This window comes from Mustela putorius, unplaced genomic scaffold (genome assembly GCF_011764305.1).
Source record: "Mustela putorius furo isolate JIRA1106 unplaced genomic scaffold, ASM1176430v1.1 tig00000813_pilon_pilon_pilon, whole genome shotgun sequence".
NCBI lineage: Eukaryota > Metazoa > Chordata > Mammalia > Carnivora > Mustelidae > Mustela > Mustela putorius.
Window position 1 is genome coordinate 6,532,723 of NW_025421485.1, and position 16,981 is coordinate 6,549,703.

At 53.6% G+C, this 16,981-nt stretch overlaps 1 long non-coding RNA gene across 3 annotated transcripts in view; it reads left to right on the top strand.

Moving 5' to 3' along the window:
- Positions 1 to 14,163, top strand: part of LOC101672289 — a 36,038-nt gene extending 21,875 nt beyond the window's left edge. Inside the window, exons 1-3 of one of the 3 annotated variants that reach the window (XR_006608073.1) lie at positions 3,240 to 12,225; positions 12,330 to 12,528; positions 13,712 to 14,163. This is a non-coding gene — a long non-coding RNA (uncharacterized LOC101672289). Of the gene's footprint in view, positions 1 to 3,239; positions 12,529 to 13,711 lie in introns of those variants that run through there. The other 2 variants (XR_001178386.2, XR_006608072.1) reach the window with 2 other exon arrangements.
- Positions 14,164 to 16,981: the final 2,818 nt, after the last annotated feature.

Here is a 16,981-nt window from a genome sequence, read left to right on the forward strand (position 1 = left end):
CCAGACATCAGGGTGCAGTTTCCGGTGGGAAATGCTGTGTGTAGCCACCCTCAGCTCAGCACGGTCACCGTCATGGTGCACATGGGCATGGCACCTGGGGGGGACACACAGTCCATCATGCATGTTCTCCCTCCTCTACGTTTACTTGCGGGATCCTGGACAGAGGCGAAGTCCAGCCCCATCCAAGGTCACGCAGGTGGCAAGAGGACACGGGAAGTGCCTGGCCTGCCCCCTTTGTGCAGCTCTGAGTGTCTGCAGCCCAGGGCCCAGGCTCCTTCCCTGCTCTTGGCGCTCACGATGGTCTTGCAGAAACCCTACCTCCAGCCCTGCATCTGCTCCTCAGACACTGGAGCCCTGCCATGGCCAGAGCGGAAACCCACAGGGCCTCAGTTTACCTGAGTGCGTCAGCATGTGGTCCTCACGGACCGGCTGCGTAGGGGTCTCAAGCTAGGGCAAAAACGTGGCTTTATTGACCTTCTTCTTCACCACATGAGTGAGACCGTGTTTGCATCATCTGCCTGAAAGAAACTGGTTAAAATGGAAAAAGGGAGCCTCATTGTTATTCAAGCAGGCCCGATTATCTGACGTTCTGGCATATTTTCAAAATGTGGAAAGGTCCAGTATCCTTCTCCTACTGTAGTGATCCTGAGTGGAACATTCTGGTTTATGCGGAGTTGACCAAGGGACCGGGCCTGAGGGGTCTGCCGGTCTTTTGCTCAGGCAGCCGCAGACACGTGGTCTGAGGGCCTCCAACGGGCCCTCATCAAGGAGGGCCGGTAGCTTCTTTCTCCGCAGACTTCTCTCTCTCTCTTTCTCGTGCGCACACCAAAGTTATCATATCAGTAGGGATTTCGTGCTCGTTTTTGTCCCAAGGAGAGGCCATCGAGGGATTTGTCCCTTGATCTTCCCTTCCCAGGACAAAGGGCCGGTAAACAGAAGCTCCAGCATGCATGTCACCATGCAGGGCCCAGTTTAGGGTTCTTGCTGGGGTGGTGGCACACGGGGGGGGTGTGGCAGAGTTAGCGGGTCGATGACCCCATCATCATGAGCGAAGGGGGCGCACTCGGCTCCTGTAGTGTTGGCTCAAAGAGCCGGTGGTACCCAGCCCAAGCCTGCAGGCCCAGAATGTTCCCTGAAACTGTTCGGGGGCTGAGGGTGGGGAGTCCTACAACTTACAGGGAGCAGGGAGGGAGACGGTGGCTAGAGGTGATCATAGTCGAGTGGGAGAACACTGGCTTCGGATTCAGACGTGACCTGAATGGATTCTTGCTTGAATCTACCTGGAGGAGTATAGACAAGTTATTCAGTCTCTCCAAGTTTCCCGAGGCTGAATGAGGAAGATAAACGCTGGCCTCAAAGGGAATGGGACGGGATTTGATGACACGGCATCTGTAAAGTGCTCATTACATTAGCACCACTGCCACTCACTGGCTGGTGGCCTCGGGCAGGCTGGTGACCTCGGGCAGGCTGGTGGCCTCGGGTAGGCTGGTGACCTCGGGCAAGCTGGTGGCCTCGGGCAGGCTGGTGACCTCGGGCCGGATGGTGGCCTCGGGCAGCTTAGTGACCTCGGGCAGGCTGGTGACCTCGGGGAGGCTGGTGGCCTCGGGCAAACTGGTGGCCTCGGGCAGGCTGGTGACCTCGGGCCGGATGGTGGCCTCGGGCAGCTTAGTGACCTCGGGCAGGCTGGTGACCTCGGGGAGGCTGGTGGCCTCGGGCAGGCTGGTGACCTTGCTCAGCCTCAGCCTCCTCACTGGAAAGATGCAGAGAGCAAGGCCAGCCTCGCGGGGGTTTCCGAGGCTGACATGCAGTCGAGGATGTAGAAAAGAGATCGGCATAAAGGTTGAGGTGCGTCTGTGTCTGATGATGATATCCAGGAGCTCGGAGGCGGGGAAGCAGAATGAGGCTTTGGGAAGCCTGCGGAGAGAAAGGGAGGGCCAGGGAGGACCTAAGAGGTGACTCTGGAGACAAGTGACCTTTGGGGAAATGTGGTCCCGAGCCGGCTCTGGCCTCTGCCCACTGCCCGCCCTGGCACCCTCCTTCCTGCAAGGGTCCCTGCTGCCTTCTCCGTTCCAGCCCCTGCTCCGTGTCGGAGAGCCGGTGACTTTGTCCAGGCTGGTGCAGACAATTTAATCTGATCCCAGGGGAGGCAGGCCGGGCTCCCGGTTCCCGGCCACCTGTCCAGCTCTGCTTAGATGGCTTAGCCACTTCCTCCAGTGAGGACGCTCTGGCCCCTTCCTTACCTGACCCCAGCATGCGTCCCGACCCATAGCCCTGCTACTCTGTAGCTTTCCTGCTGTGTTCCAGACCCCATGGTGACTCCTCTTGGGTCCCTTCTTGCTTTGCCTTGGGTTCCAGGGTCCCTCTCGGCTGCCGAGGGCCAGGCCAGCTTGACTTTCTGCTGTAGGCCTTGTAACTCACACTCGGAGACTTTTCCTGCAAGTTCCCGTCCTAACAGCCTGTACCGATCACCTGCCCTGCTGTCCATCTTGGGGCTGTGCTGCTCGAAGTTATTTTGGGAGAGTGTGATTACTCTCAGTCAATCATGACACTGGCTTCAGGTGTTTTTTGAAAGGGCCCCCAGGAGTGGCAGAAGTTTCTGGCTGGTGTCCTCGGGGCTCCCGGCAGCACCCCCACCCCACTTTGTGTGCCCGACACTCAGAAGCACAGGGCTAACTGTTGGAGGACCAGGATGGGAAGTCTGTCCTCCTGGCTTTGCTGTCCAGTTGCTCCTTCCTGGGCTGCCGGCCCCCCGAGCGCCCCTGGCTGGAACTCTCCACCTGCTGCCCAGGCCTGAGCCCACAGACCCACGAGGCATCTCCTGCGAGCACACTGAAGTGTAGTGGGGCCTGACCCCGCCAGACCTCAGTTTCCCTCCAGAGTTGTATGACGCTGTGGCAGGACCCGTGTGGAATGAACAATTCTTGACTGGCTGTCAGATGAGTTTAAGAAGGATGGTATTTTTTCTTCACAAGAGATAAAGGAAAAGACTGTCTTGCTAAATCAACAAAGATGATTATATTGTTTTCCATTTGGCCAGGCAACTCCTCATTGACCCGTGGTGGGTTTGGCTCTGCTGAACCCGTCTGTCCCTGCCGTCAAGACTGGTCATCGTTGAAAGTGTTCGGCACATCCAAGGCCAGGCTGGGGACCTTACGTCAGCAGGCAGGGAGGGCGGAGGACGTTAGGACAGCAGGGGCCTTCGGAGTCTCAGATCCCAGCCCTTTTACAGGTGAGTGTGCCAGGCCTGGGCCCCGGGAGAAGAGCCTTGCCGGGGCCCCCATTGATGCTGTCCGGGGCACGACAGGAACTCCAGCTGGAGGACTTGGCCCACTGGTGGACACCTCACCGATGTCCTTCCTGAATGATTTGTACTCAAGATGCGGTCGTCGGTGGCCCCTTCTCAGGAAACGTGGAAGGGCTCGCGGGAGAGGACCCCACCTTCGCATCTGCAGGGCCGGGGTAGGAACATGGGGACCCTTGGCCACAGGCAGCTTCGCTAACCTGGACGTCTGCAATGGGGGATTTCCCTCTCAAACAAACAAAACCAAGGAACACGGGCTTTGCACTTTACGGGGCTTCTTTAGGGCATTGTGCGGCCCAGCGTGGGCAGCGCAGAATCCCAGCATCTGGCTCCATGACGGGGATGTAGGCTGGAGTCTGGCAACTCTCACTCCCTCCTCCCCGGTTTCATCCGCTCTCGGTGTCCCTGAACCTGTGGCTGGGCTGGTTGACGTGTTCGTATGGGAAGAACTTACACGGGAATGAGAGGAGACTCATTGGGCTCGCTCCTCTGTGGGAAGTCACAGCGTCACTTTCAGCCCAGCCCAAGAGTCCCATCCGTTGGTCTGTTAGCCAGGCCCCAGAGCGAGGAAGGCCACCTGCGCGGTGCTGGGTGGGCCTTTTCCACACTGGGTGTCGCCACAGGGGTGGCAGGATGATCTGTCGGGGCGGGGCGCGTCGGGGCCACAGCTGCTGTCGGGAGTGGCAGGTTGGACCCGATCAGTGACTGGTGCGTCCCCTCTGTCTCAGTTGCTGGCTGCCCCCGCCGTCCTCTCTGGGGTTGGGTTACCGAAGCCGACGTCACTCCTGGAGTCAGTTCTGGGTTAACCTGGGGAGAAGGTAAGGACCCTGCGCCTTGGGGGAAAGTCCGTCTTGTTCACGGTGAAGTCTGTCCCCGGTCTGTGGCAGCCTGCGTATACAGCACCGTCCCCTAAACGCGACACTAGGCCAGGACAGCTTTGAGTGGAGGCTTCAGAGCACTAACTGAGCCCAGAGCGAAGGTGGGGCTTCATGCGCTCTCAGCCCAGGTCAGCGGCTGAGGACAGCCCTCCTGCACCTTTTCTTGGGCCATAGGAAGTGATCTTCGGCTCCAAGTGGGAGACGGGGGACCATGTGCGCGCAGAGTCCCGGCTGGGGGGGTCAGGACCCGCACTCGCAGCAGCTGTACTGTCCTCCCAAGAATCACTCCAGTCAAGAGTGTGGGTTTATGATAAAAAAAAAAAAAAATCAGATTTGGAAATTCCCACTTGACTATCTCAGTCTTTAATTCGTTTAGAGTATTTAAACCTAGTGTTTGTCCCCATTCTCTCTACACCAATGGGATTGCCAGGTCAAGAGATCTGAAATCTCTGTGCGAACATTGCCTTGTGTTAACCCAAGGAGAGGGCATTCTGTTCACTCCCTGCTGAGGTCAGCTCCGGGCCTTCCTGTGGCTGTCAGTGAGAAACTCAAAAGTACGAGGGTATGGAGTCTTTGCATCTGCTATCTGGGGTCAAAATGACCTGCAAGGAATGATTCATTCCATTAGACTCATTCCCACCCCTCAGTTACCTGCCCGCCCATCATTGTGACTCTGATTTGCATTTCCCTGACGAATGTTAATGAGCACGTTTTCATGTGCTTAGCGACTATTTGTATGTCTTCTTTGGAGACATGTCTGCTCAGACCCTCTGCCCACTTTCGAGTTGTAAGAGTTCTTCCATATAGTCTGGTACTCTCCCCTTGTCAGATGCACCATCTGCAAATATCTTCTCCCGTTCCGTGGGTTCTCTTTTCATTTTCTTGTTGGTGTCTTTTGTCACACACGTTTTTAATTTTGATGAAGTCCAATTTACCTTTTTTTTTTTGCTTGTTTATGCTCTCGCTGTCACATGTGAGACACCATTGCCCCATCCAAGGTCACGAAGATGTTTAGCTATGTTTTCTTCTAAGAGCTTTATAGTTCTAGCTCTTAAAACTTAGATACTTGTATGCTTAAATTATTAGGCTCACCTTCCATTTTCAAATATTTTTTGTTATATAAAAGAAAAAAATTAAGACATTAAAATTAAAGACAAAATATTTAATTTTACAAAACGGGAGTCAGACTAAGATCCATTTTGTAACTTGATTCAGTCATCTAATATATCCGAAACGTTTATCTTCATCACGGTTGTGATTAGAGGCACAATGTTCCATGGTTTGGGTACATACAGTTTTTTATTTGGAGAGAGCGCGAGAGAGTGAGCACATGCGTATGAGCAGGGGGAGGGGCAGAAGGAGAGGGAGAGAGAGAATCTGAAGCAGACTTCCCGCTGAGCACAGAACCCAGCACTAGGCTCGATCCCAGGACCCTGAGATCATGACTTGAGCCAAAGGCAGATGCTTAACCACTGAGCCACCCTGGTGCCTCTATAGTGAACGGATTCGTGCGTATAGCATTTTGGTTCTTCCAAACTGTTTCCTTAGGGCTGGGTCCCAGCAGATCCATTTCTGGGTCAAACAGTTAGAACATTGTGTGGTATACACATGGGCCCGTTGCTTCTGGAAGAGTCTGTGACAATTGGCACTGCCTTCAGGAGTGTGTGGAGATCCAGTCACCAGGCAAGCACGCTTCCACTCCCACAGACGTTTTGAAATGTCTTAGCAAAGAGTCTAGGTAAATGGTTCTTGAGTCAGGGGAGGGTAAAGTTACCTTCTTTTATTGCTATGTTTGATTTTTAGAATTAAATTGAAGAATGACTCCTTGTTCTCAATGTGGACTGCATATTTCTCATCATCCCTTTCTTCTCAGAAAATGAAGTTTCAAAAATTATCTTTAATAAAACAATAACGAGGCATACTATATTGAAGGGACTGATGCTCATGGTCTCTGAATTGTGAAATGTTTAAAGAGCAGAGAGATATGACATAGTTTCCAAGTTAAAAAAAAAAAAAAAACTCATTCAATTTTTTTTCCCTCCGTGCAATGTTCTTCCAGACATGAAGATTCTACCCATTTTATGGTTCTGTAACCATAAACTTGCCACCAGCCCACACCCTCCCAACCCCGATGGCTGTTGATGGCGAACCACCACTGCGAACGTGGGTCTCTGGGGATTTCTGAGTGTGACGAACGTGTCCAGTTTCTCCGTTATTGTGGTAAATGCCTTCAGGGGCCTGGGTTCTCATCCCTGAGGAAAATGGATTTACCTAGTTCATGATGTGCCCACCTCAACCGTGGTGGGGGAACTCAACACCCAAGACCCTGATGAGAATCAAGTGCTGTCCTGAGAGCTCTGGGTGTCTAGAATGTTCTGTCAGTCATTTTCAATTAAGCTGGCCTTGGGGCAGGCTTGGCCCAGGAGGGTGTTTGTGCTCTGAACCTCAGAAGCAGGAAACCTGCTCTCCCGTGGTCACTGTGGGACCCTCCCGCCAAGTCAGGGAGGGTAGTTTGGCCATGAGGAGGTTAGGTGGGTTTGAAGGAGAATCTTGACCCTGGGGGAACTTTTCGAGAAAGGAATCAGTGTTCTTGGAAAGTTGGTAACAGTGAGGGGCAGCCTCTGGTCCGTGGAAGTCGGTGAGAATAACCAGCACGTGTTGGGTTCCTGATGTTGCCTTTTCTTGTTGTTGAAACGGCCCCGATCCTCGGCCTCTATGGTCCCGGCCCCAGGAGCCTGGATTCTGATTAGGTCCTGCAGACCTGATGGAAGAAGAAAGTTTTTCACCCGGAAACACAGAAGCTGGCCTTGCCCCGTGATTGGGCCCCGTGAGAATGGCATCTGTCTGGGAGACAGCAAGCTTCGGGGCTGAGGTGCTACGTGTGCTCCTCCTGTCTCTCATCCCGCCTTCCACCCAGGCACCTGTGTCTGTCTGAGCCCAGGCCCTCCCTGCCGCCCCAGATGGCCTTGAACTCTGGCTTCCCCAACGTGGTCTGCCTTGGGGAGCCCTTGGGGCCCAGTGCTGGACTCTCTGAACCTGGCCCTCCCCCACTGCGGTGGCAGGGATTGGGGTCCTTTCTGGTTCTTCCTCCGGAGTGGAAAAGAGCAGGGTGTGTTTTCCTACCACCCGGCTCACCTGTGTGCAGGTGAGGCCTCCGTGGATTTTCCTTACCGGCAGTGGTGGGAGCAGTGGCCTGAAGACCGAGCTGGGCTCCTGGGAAGGCTGTGGGAGGAGGCCGACTCAACATTGCCGGGACAGTTGACTTATTCCTCGATTCTTGCAGATGGCACCGTGACCCTGGCTGCCTCTCAGATCTGAGACCGCTGAAGCCCCACGTCCTGCCGGTGGCCCTGTCCTGGCCGTGTCTCTCCGGACACCTCTGCCCACCCCTCGCATTTCTGCTCCTGCCCTCCAGGTGCAGACTTTCGTCGGAGAGTGTGCAGAGGTTCCCTGCTTAATGAAGGAGGGACATTAGTACTTTTTCTCATTAACTGAAAGAAATCAGAAGAGCAGGGCGAGGGGTCCAGCCGAGCACCTTCCCGGGGACCCATACTCCTCATCCCCGCATCCAGCCCCCCAGAGCTTTGAACTGTGTCTGTGAGCACCTGTGATTTATTTCATTTATTTTGTGCATCTGTTCACAAGAGGTGTTCTAAGGTGTCAGAAAAGCCTAAGTAAGAGAGGTGATTTTGGGGGTCTGGGAATGCTCAGCCCTTTTCCCATAGAAATTAATGGTAATTTCTTCTTTGCTTTATGCCATTTTGGCTAACGAATGTTTTCATAGGAACGCTCTGTTTTTGGATGGCACGGCAAAGCGGTATCCCTTTGTGCGTTTGCCATACATGGTACAAGCGCCACGTGCTGCGGACTCATGGGTGTCGTATGTCCCGCGGTGCCGTGCGCCGCGCTGCCTCGCCTCTGGGTCGCTCCTCCAGATTCTTAGGCTTCTAAACGGGTTGGCTGTCTCGCTCTGTCAGGAGCAGCTGCAGGTCCTTTCTGGAAACAGGGACTAGCGATTACCCAGCACGTGATGGTCAGAGCGCCTTGGTGGACCTGAGCCCTTCCCTTGAGCACGGTCTGAGGGAAGTCTGGTTAGTTTCCGAGGTGGCCCGGCTGCGTGGGCCGATTAGAACAGGTCCCATAGCTCCGGTGAGGCAGGCTGCGGTCTGATCCCTTCTTTTGATGCCAGAGCCAGGGGACCCTGCCCCCGGGAGTCACTGGTAGGTGCGTCCATGCCCCTGATTAAGGAATCTGATTTGTCCCTTTGCCCCTTAGTGATCTGCTAACTGTACTTGGTCTTCATGGGCCTGTGGTCGGCCGCTGGGGACTTTCTCTGCCCTTGCTTCTCCATGTGGTTTCTCTCGATGGATTTTAGCTTTAGCTCTGCTGTTCTCAGGCTGGGGGATCCCTCATGACCAGGCCTTGATGACCTGCCAACGTGCTAGGGCACAGGGCTCAAGAAGGGGAGGTTTCTCTAATCTCCTGTCCCGCTGTGTGGTGGTTCCCCGGCTTGGGGATGGACACCCGGACCCCTCCACCTGCGGCCTCCCCACAACGCATCGCACGCACACGGCTGCGGCCTCAGTCACCCTCAAGCGCACACCACACACTCTCCACGTGCGATTGCTCACGGTCTCCACACGTGTGCTCACACACTCGCCGCACACGTGCTCACCCGCGAGAGCCACTCACGGCAAACATGTGCACACGTGGCCACACACCAGGGGATGCCCCGGAGCTCCCGCACACACGGGCCACGCTGTCACACATATTCATTTACCCTTTGGTGACAAACTGGCCCTGGACACAGGGCGTCCCCCAGCCTGCCCCACGGACAGCCTCTGCCACCCGGGTCCAGGTCAGCCCCGCCGTCCTCTCCTCCGTGGCCCATGATCCCAAGTGCCAGCTGTGTCTCAAGACAGTCGGGTAGTTTTCCGAGGAGACTGATGGCCGCGTGCCCGAGACACCCGTGTCTTCCAGGTGAGGGAGAGGAGGAGAGAGGGACGGAGGATGGCAGGGGACAGAAAGCAGGACGGCGGGCCGCCCGGGGCGATGCGGACGGCAGGGCCTGAGGTTCCCTTGAGCAAAATTAACACTTAGTCTCGTATGTGGGCGAATGCCCCCCACCCCTTCAGGCCTCCTCCATTCAGTCAGAAGCATTTAATTTCTTATTGCTTAGGGAATATTGCAATTTCTAGACACATAACTGCATGGAATCCGGCGAAAGTGTTAGTGTGTGTGTCTCTGTGTGTCTCTGAGTGTCTGCCCGTGTGCATGTGTCTTGTGTCAGCATTATTTGGGAGATTCTAGAGTGCCGGGAGCCTAATGAAAAGGTCCTTGTAGAACACTCTGGGATATTTCTGGGTTCTGGAGCCGTGTGGAAAGTTTACCCCTTTCTTGAGGCTAATGCTTCACTGTTCTGACTTGGTCTGTGATGATCTGGAATTGGTCATGGGGCCTCGGAGATGGTTGAGGGCCACTGTTATACCCCTTCCCTCTCCCCACCTCTCCCCGCATCTCCGAGGAGTCTGGGGGCTCCTTTGGGAGCCCCTGTCGAGCGAGGGGGTGAGTCATGCTGAAGACTTGGCCTGGAGAGGAGACGAGGGCCAGTCCCTGGGGAGGAGGCCGGAGCAGGTCTGCGAGCGGGGTGTGGATCCAGGCTTCGGGCCACCGCCCCCTGCATGGGGGACCGTTCACGGAGCCAGGCTGGGCTCTGGGGTGAAGTGGGGAGGAGTGGTAAGTGGGTAAGTGGGTGTCGGGCGGCATCCGCACTGCCAGGCTGCTGTCTACACCACAGCACAGGGCCAGAGGGAGCCTCTCCCAGGGAAGCTCCAGCCCAGAAGCAGCGTAGGGAGAGGCTGCGGGATCAGCGGGGCCCCTCCATCCCGGGCCTTGAGCTGCTGCCGGCTACCGCGGGCTGGAGAAAAGGGGACTTGGAAACCGCTTTTCCTGCAAAGGATGAGAATTAGCCTCTAGTCCCCTTGAATGGCCTGCTGGCCGAATGACCGGTCCGGAGCGGATACGGGTGAGGAGAGAAGGAGTGCATGCAGGGGGACGTTTCAGATGTGGGCGGTGAACTTTTCTCAGATAGGACCACGCTTCACCCACCCAAGTCTGTAATCCAGCGGGAGCACGGAGGGCACGGTGTCCCAGACGGTGGGCTGCTGGCCCCATTGCAAGGGACTCTGGTGACCGGTCCTGGAGCTGCCGGTGGGGGTCCCTCAAGTGTGACCGGTGGGCAGAGCAGGGACTCTTTTGCAGTCCCGGCCGTCTGATGACAGCTGACGACTCCATGACCCTCACCCTTCGTGCTTTCCGCTCGTTCTCACATCCGTCCCCGCACGCCCTTCCCAGGCAAACACATTTGTTACGAAGAGAAAAAAACAAACGACTTGTTATTTACTATTTAATGTTTTATCTTTTATATGCAAAAACTCAGGGTGCATATGGACATGAATCATTTGAATGAAGAGAAACATTAATTTTTATTAAGGTATGGGCCGCGGGGCAACGTTATTGGATTGGATTCTCATTTTATTTTTTTATTGTGGTGTTGTTTTTATGATAAGATAACATCATGAAAATTAAAGACTTGTGTTTATGGAGGGTTTTTTCGAGGGTCTTCACTGGATGGAGAAACAGTCTTCGTCAGGTACAGCTGTGCAGAGAGGAAGCAGCCCACGTTAGCGCTGGGACTAAATGACATCTTTTGAAACCTTAAAAAGGGAGAAAAGCCAGCATGAGAAGTCTCAATGTTTTTGGCGGGTAGACCCACTTTTACCTCATCTCAAGGCTTGTTCGCGGGGCAGTGGCCTCATGTAGTAGTAAGTAGTCTGTGAACTACCGTGGCGTCCCAGGCCTCGTGACCCTTCTGACCGCCTGGCTCAGCTGAGGTATTCTTCTGTGAGGGAAAGGAAGTGAAGCGCGTTTCGGGAAGAACCACGGGCTCTCCGCCCTGCTGCAGAGGCGGTGCTGGCCCAGCTTGGCGCCCCACTCCGTCGGGCCTCGTCCAAGCTCCCTGTCAGGGCCTCAGCCCTCGTGGGGGCCGCCCAGTGAGCACAGCCTCCCAGACACGTGTCCTCGGAGCTGACGGAAACAGAAGCGTGGACACATTCTGTGCGTGGCAGGACCCGGCTCCTGAAGTCGTATCCACTTCGTTAGTTATTGAGAAGGAAACGGAAATTTATTATCTCTTCCCAATGCGCAGCCACGGCCGTTTTTGGTCAAGTGTGCCATGACCTGGGGCCCAGCTTTCCCGGGGCTGGGGTGGCAGGGCGGGTGGAAGCGGGCACTGAGGCGGGAAGGAGGAAGGCGCGGAGATTGCTCTCCCTTCTCAAGGTGGTGCCTCAATCGGGATTCCCTGTGGGCTGGAACCGGCGCTTCAACGGGTAGGAGCCAACTTTACGGACGGATGGACGTGTGTGTGTGTTGGTGCTTGCACACGCGTGTGAGACACATAGCCTGTGGCTTCCTCCTCTAAGGACTTTTGATCTCCTCTTACAACGGGGACAGACACCGATGGCTCAATGAGGAGATTCAAAACACAGAGGTGATACATGATGGTTTACGACTCTGCGAGCACTGCTGCAACTGAGAGCTACAGACGCCGGCCTTAAGCACAAAGGAGGACTGTCTCACCCTTCTGGAAGGCTGGAGTTCCACGATCAAGGTGTCACCAGGGCTGGTCTCTCCTGTGGCCTCTCTCCTTGTCGTGTGGACAGCCACCTTCTCTCTGTGTCCTCACGTGGCCTGTGCGAGTCTGCGTCCTGACCTCCTTACTGTAAGGACATCAGTCATATTGGACAAGGGTCTACTCTGATGACCTCATTTTACCTGAATTACCTCTTGAAAGCTTCCCTCTCCAAATATGGTCCCATTCCGAGGTGGTGGGGGTTAGGAATTTGACACAGTGCAGCCCGGAACTGTTATTTTCAGCCTCTACCTTAGAATCATGGGCCTAGAATGTCCAGCATGGTTCCGGTGCTGCTTCCATGGCTGTCCACTCTGGGCCTTCTCCTGACTCCTGGGATAAATTCTCAGTGTGCGGTGAGTCCTGACAGACTGCAGGCCCTGTAGTGGTTTGGGATTTCTCCCCTCTGACTTTCCAATGATTCCTATAGAATTATTGCTTTTTTTTTCTCCTTCAACAGGGCCTGGGTGATGAACCATCAGCCAAGGTTGGATTTTTACTGGGCCTTTAGAGCCCTGTGCCTATTTTGGACACCTGCACAAGGTGAAGAGGGACCAGGGGTCTTCTAACTGGCTATCTGTCTGCCGCAGGGCCTCCGTGTGGCTGGGAAATTTGCGCATCGCAACACCTGCCCAGCTGAGAGGACAACCCTGGACTCGGTAAGTATTATCTACCGGACTGTAACCCCCGAATGTGGGAAAGGAGCTGGGATTCCGTTTTCCATGCGTTGATTCCTAGCGTGTGGCTAGGCACAAAGGAAGCTTTCTATATGTTTGTTGAATACATGGATGAACAAATTTGTTGAATACATGGATGAACAAAATCGTGGACATGGAAGGCAAGCACGGACATCTCTACAATGTCCTTGACTGCATCTCTCTGAAGACTGTCAGAGATGAGGCTCCCACTCACCAAGGAAGAATTTCCCTACTGGGAAATACAGGCACTTAAACAAATTTTTTAAAAACTTATTTACCCATTGAGAGAGAGAGAGAGAGAGAGAGAGAGAGAGACAGACAGACAGACAAAGAGCAAGGGAGAGGGCAGAGAGAGAAGAGAATCTTAAGCAGGCTCTGAGCTGAGCTGGAGCCGATGCGGGGCTCAATCCCATGACCTCAGACCATGACCCCAGCCGAAAGAAAGAGTCAGATGCCCAACCAGCTGTGCCACCACCCAGGCGTCCCTTAAAACAATGTTTTAAAGCTGCTGGACTCTGGATCCTTCTCTTTTATCCCATGCTCATTGTTCTAGGCAGGACTTTGGTGGGGTGTCATCTAGGGTTTTCCAGAAGCAAGAAAGAAAGTGCCTTCCAGGTGGGGCAGTGGGGTGGAGCAGTCAAAATCATTTGAAAAACCCAATGCACCAGTATATATTTTGAAATTTGGAAAATGAGAGAAAACCCTCTTATATAATGACATAAACTATGAACCATAAAGGGATGAGAAATTATGAGGGAAGGAATGAGGTGGCGGGGAGGAGGTGGTGATCAGGCATGAGGTGGAAACAGATTTCTCAAACTTTATAGCTTATGTTGTTCACGAGAACACGTGGTTTCAAACCACGTGAATGTGATCGTCTAGGTGGAGTGAAGACTAAATGTTAAAAGGAGAAGCAGGACAAACAAAACAGATCCTGTACTGTCAGGTTGAGAAGACACAGGATTCTAAAGGCCATCTCCCACCCAATTTCTTTTGCTTGCCAAAAGTGGATGCCTTTTGATGAAGATTAGTGGACACTTGGGTGACTGGCCCCTTCTCTCTTTTGGGGAAGAACAGAAGCCCAGAAAGGTGGTGTTCGAAGTCCAGTTCTCAGGCAAGTCAACGCCGTTTCTTCTCCTTTCAGCGCTCCCATGTGCAGAGGGATTTAGTAGAAAGTGTTTCGTCACGAAGATGAAGTTGGGGATGTTTGTGAACCCCTCCATTCGAGTTCCATGAGTTATAACCTTGGACCTGACATCAGGCATAGGTGTCTGGTCCTCAGCTATGGAGAGAAACATTGGAAAATTGCACTTCTCAACTTCTCTAAATCTGTGTACTTTACAAAATGAAAAACCAGTAACTTGGGAACACGTGAAAAAATGCTCCTCTTCACCGATTCATAAATGTCAATCAGATCGAGATGCCCTTTCCTTACCAATTATACCGGCCAGGGTGAGCCAGTTTGGCCAGCCATCTGCAGGATTGATAGGGTTGTGGAGAAATAGGGTTCTCGAACAGTCATGAGGTGGTGCCCAGACTTGTGTAAATTGATCCAGATTTCATTTTATTTGAATAAATATCAACATCACAAGTGCATGTATTTTGAAGTTTCCATTTCTAATTCTGGGGATTTATCCTGCAGATAGACTCTGGCGATGTGAGCAAAGATGGGTGAGCCAGGTTGTTCACTTACAACAAGATTCATTCCGTGATAAAGTAGAAGCTGGTCTAGGTAAATCATGATACATCCTATAACAGAATATTATACTGCCCTTGAAGCGAGTAGACACATTTTGTATGGAAAATGTGACTGTGGTATGTTATTTGATTTAAACAGAAAGGTAAAACATCATGATGATGATACACATCTCTTCTTTGCGAAGAGGTATTAGTATGTGTTCGTGTAGATGGAAAATTTCTGGAAGGATGTACAGAAAACTGTAGACAGTGGTTACATCCTGAGAGTGTGGGGCTCTGTGAAAGGTGGGGGGGATCCCCAGAGATTGGATAATCTTTCATAGAGAGCAAATTTGTTCACTATGGGCACATGAGATTTTCCTTTTAAAAAGGGAGCCCCAGGAGCCTGGGTGACTCAGTCAGTTGAAGGTCTGATTTCAGCTCAGGTCATGATCTCAGGGTCCTGGGATCGAGTCCCTGCTCTGTGGGGAGTCTGCTTCTCCCTCTCCCTCTGTCCCCCCCCTGCTCTCTTTCTTTCATGCTCTCTCTCAGATAATAAATACTTAAAAAAAAAAAAAAAAGGCAGCCCCTTCTGCCAACAAAAATCTACCCCCTCATAGGCCTTTGAGAAAATCAGATGGGATAACTCAATTCTCAATTCCATAAACTTTTATATGCACTGATAACATTCTAGCCACTGGCTAATGTATGTAAAAATTACTTCACAAACTGTTAACCACCATAAAAACTGAGAGCAAATGATTTATTTCAGATAGCATGGCTAATTAACCAAATATTTATAAGAACCAACTTCCATTTATAAGAAGGAACCTTCCAGAACATCAAGACTCTTTGCAAATAAGCAGTCATGGTTATTTTATTAAGTGCTAGACTTTAACAATACAGAATTGCAACGTTCAGAAGTACACATGTAACAACCCCCTCGAAATCCTTCCAGAGCGCCAGAGAATGGTGGCAGGAAGCTTTAGATGCTGGGAGAGATGGTGCTTGTCACAGGCTTGTGATGGGAGCAGGCAAGGGAGAGAGAAGGCTATGAGGCCACCATCTGAAGAGCACTTTCTCAGGGAGCCATCCTACCACTTTCAGTCTTTGACACATCCTTACTGTGACCTCTTGGCGTGCAGATGTTTAAAGATGTTGTAAGTGTTCTGTTATCCCATTAGGTAACGTCTCTCTGGGCACTGGCCACCTCCGACTGCACTCCCAGGGCAGCGATGTCTTACATCTCCCCGAGCTCTCCCCGTGTACCGATGCTACTAGGCACGTCTCCTTAGTTTGGATTTGTCTGCTCTGATGGCTTCATATGAGAGCTTCTTCTTGGTTGTAGGAAAAGGGGTTGCAGCATGTGTCCAACGGACCCTATGAGGTTGTGACGTGCTTCCTCCAGCCTCGTCTCCCAGAGCAGTGAGTCAACAGACCAACGAGCCAGCTCGCCGGGGCTGTGCCGAGAAGGCAGGACAGGAGGAGACTTCTTAGCATCCACAAGGCACTACACGGCCTTTCCGGATTTTGCACCACGGTCCTCCCCTTCCCTGTGAGAAGCCGTGTGTGCGGCCCGGATCTCTACGGAGATCCGTGTCACCAGCCAGTGCTCCCTGTGGGGAGACAGGCCTAGAGCTGCGTGGTCTGGGCTCAAGTCCCAGCCCTTGGGATTTGAGTTATTAGTGCGAATACCCTGGGTGGTCCATGGGGCCTCTCTGTGCCTTAGTTTTCCATCTGCGAAAGGGGAATGATCGCCCAGCGGCTAGGCAGACAGGGCTCACCCCTGCACCCGCACCCAGGACGCGGTGGGTAGATGGGAGAGAGAGTGAAGGGAGCCTGGAGGTAGCGGGAGGCCCGCACGCCTTTCTGCCCCTCTCCTTCTAGAGGCCGGTTTCGGGTTGCAGGTTTGTTCTGGCTGAGCCGTTTTGGAGGGTTTTAGCCTGAGGGCCTGTGGGACTTCGTGGAGGCTCTGGGAAAGCCAGTGGGGTCGGGTGGGCCCGAGCAGAGGAGGGTGGCTGGCTCAAAGGCAGGGACCCGGAGCGGAGAGGGCATAAGGCCGTGGGCAAGGGCACCTGGCTTCTGACAGGCTCTGCCGTTCACTAGCTGCCTTCTGGGCTCTGGTTTCCAAATCTGTAAAGTGCGGCTGCACTTACACCGAGTGGGCTCAAGGATCAGAGGGATTAGGCACTCAGTGCCCAGTGCCCGACTGGAATTTATCGGGGAGCTGCTGGTCGCTCTACTGGACCTGGGAGAGAGGGCAGAGCTCAGGGCTAAAGCCTGGCTTGCGGGGGGAACCAGGGGCCAGAGGGCTTCCGCGATTGCACCAGGGCCCCGCAGCCCTCAGGCTTGCTGCAAAGCCCTGCCACAGTTCCGTGGCTTCCTGAGTGGGGTCTGTGAGGGAGCGCCGGCCACTTTCCTGCCAGTGGTCACTCGGAAGGAGAGAAGGAGCCTGGAGCCAAGGGACGTGCTGGCTGGGGGTACAGGTGGCTTGTGCCCTGGGGCTGCCACTGGTTACACCCCGCCTGGCATCCTTCTCAAGGGCAGAGATTTAGGGGAAAGCCAGGTTCCCCAGCCCCCACAAGGAGGAAGGCCCACCCCCCAGGAAGGCCCGTGGGGGAGGGGAAGCAGAAGTCGACAGCTCACTTCCTCCCCTGCCTGGTGCTCACTCAGCACGCCACACTCCTCTGGTCTTGCTTGGGGTCAGCCCAGAGGAAAGCCAACAGACCCAGAGGGT